The sequence below is a fragment of the Bidens hawaiensis genome, unplaced genomic scaffold, assembly GCF_021521415.1.
Source record: "Bidens hawaiensis isolate Kalapana, Puna unplaced genomic scaffold, B.hawaiensis_p1.1 tig00034663_1, whole genome shotgun sequence".
Lineage (NCBI taxonomy): Eukaryota > Viridiplantae > Streptophyta > Magnoliopsida > Asterales > Asteraceae > Bidens > Bidens hawaiensis.
In genome coordinates, this window is record NW_027505333.1 from 74,115 (window position 1) to 76,381 (window position 2,267).

The 2,267-nt window shown below is 37.1% G+C and overlaps 1 non-coding gene across 1 annotated transcript; it reads left to right on the forward strand.

Annotated features, from left to right (window-relative positions):
- Positions 1-1,625: 1,625 nt before the first annotated feature.
- Positions 1,626-1,712, forward strand: TRNAS-GGA (transfer RNA serine (anticodon GGA)). The gene has a single exon. It is a non-coding gene; the product is annotated as a tRNA-Ser (tRNA).
- The last annotated feature ends 555 nt before the right edge of the window (positions 1,713-2,267 follow it).

Below are 2,267 nucleotides of genomic sequence, written 5' to 3' on the forward strand. Positions count from 1 at the left end.
TTCTTTCAAATTGAAGAGGACGGATTATTCACATTTCATTTAATGGTCAGAGGCGAATTGAAAGCTATGAAGTGGACGTACTAGTTCACGTAAGAGTATACGTAAAATACCAAAGGGGGTTATTCATATTCAAGCAAGTTTAAATAATACCATTGTGACTGTTACAAATTTACGAGGACGAGTGGTTTCTTGGTCCTCTGCCGGTACTTGTGGCTTCAAAGGTACAAGAAGAGGGACGCCGTTTGCTGCTCAAACCGCAACGGCAAATGCTATTCGTGCAGTAGATCAAGGTATGCAACGAGCAGAAGTCATGATTAAAGGTCCCGGTCTCGGAAGAGACGCAGCATTACGAGCTTTAAACCCATATGAGATACGGAGGAATAGGCTATTCTTTTTTTTAAATTACGTTGGCCAGGAGATGTTGAAGCTGCATAGATTATTTGAATTGTGCCTACTATCTCCAACCAAGGAGAAAATATAGAATGAGCGTGTGGTAATAATTCCATAATAATCTGAATCAATCCATACGCTCCCATTTTTAATAAAATTCCGGCTAGAAGAATACAAGTACTGTAATGCGCCATTAGTGATCCCAGCTTAGTGAGTCCTTTCTTCAGTGGTGAACTGTTGGCGGCAGTCCTACATTTTGTCTCTGTGGACCGAGGAGAAAGGGGGCTCGGCGGGAAGAGGATTGTACCGTGAGAGAAGCAAAGTGGTTAACCTCTTTCAAATATACAACATGGATTCTGGAAATACAATGTAGTTGGACTCTCATGTCGATCCAAACGAATCATCCTTTCCACGGAGGCAAATCTTTGTCTGTTAGGTAAGAGGATAGCAAGTTACAAATTCTGTCTCGATAGGACATGTATCTCTATTACTATGAATTTCATAAATGAAGTAGTTAATAGTAGTTAATGGTGGGGTTACCATTATCCTTTTTGTAGTGACGAATCCTGCATGTGTTCCTAAGAAAAGGAATTTGTCCATTTTTCGATGTCTCAAAGGAGCATGGAAACACATAAGAACTCTTGAATGGAAATGGAAAAGAGATGGAACTATAGTTCCTTCGGAAATGGTAAGATCTTTGGCGCAAAAAAGGGGTTGGTTGATCCGTATCATCTTGAATTGGTTCTGCTTCATCTATTATTTTAATAATACCGGGTCGGGTTCTTCTCCTACCCGTATCGAATAGAACACCCGGAGCCAAATTAATGAAATCTATAGAAGAATTATCTATCGGAATAATATTCTTACAGATCTACATTGAATAAAGGTAGATCCTATTCATGGAGATTCCATAAATATTCCATTCCAAAAATGGAAACAATTGGGATTTTTTTAGAAATTGGATAAATTAGATGCAGCTACTAATTTATTATCTGGCATGTACATAATGAAAACTTCATTCTCGATTCTACGAAAATTTTTATGAAAGCCTTTCATTTCCTTCTCTTCGATGGAAGTTTGATTTTCCCAGAATGTATCCTAATTTTTGGCCTAATTCTTCTTCTGATGATCGATTCAACCTCTGATCAAAAAAATATACCTTGGTTATATTTCATCTCTTCAACAAGTTTATGATTCATTTCTATTTTCGGTTTTGGGGTCATAATCATTATGTAGGAGAGATGGCTGAGTGGTTGAAAGCGTAGCATTGGAACTGCTATGTAGGCTTTTGCTTACCGAGGGTTCGAATCCCTCTCTTTCCTTACCATCACCTAATTTACCGATCTTACTAACCATAATAGATCAACTATCAATGGATACAACTATTCATAAAGTAAGCAGTTCTTATTGTATCGGCCAAAACCTCGCTAATTGATCTTTACGGTGCTTACTCTATCAATTAGATACTTTACCCATAGATTAAAATAGCTAGGCATATCTATTTCTTCATATTTCAACTTCTATGAAGTTTCTTTCTTTCTACACCTAATAAAAATCGTTGTTTTAGACGATGCTAATGTAGAATGGTAGAGTAATCCCATGGTAACGCGTAAGCCCTTGGTTCAAACCCGACAAGGGGCTTTGTTTTTGTTTATTCAGTTGTAGTATTCATATGAAGAATAGTGATATTCTTCATATGAATAAAAAAGTAACCAACTTTATAATGTATAATATTATCATCTAATGAGTTATAGTATCCATGAAAAGTACTATAAGAATCAGTACTGAACATCCCCCCTGTAATTGTACATGCTCCCATAGCAATAACATATTTTGGTTCCGGAATTTGCTCGTATAATCTCACTAAGGAAGGGGCC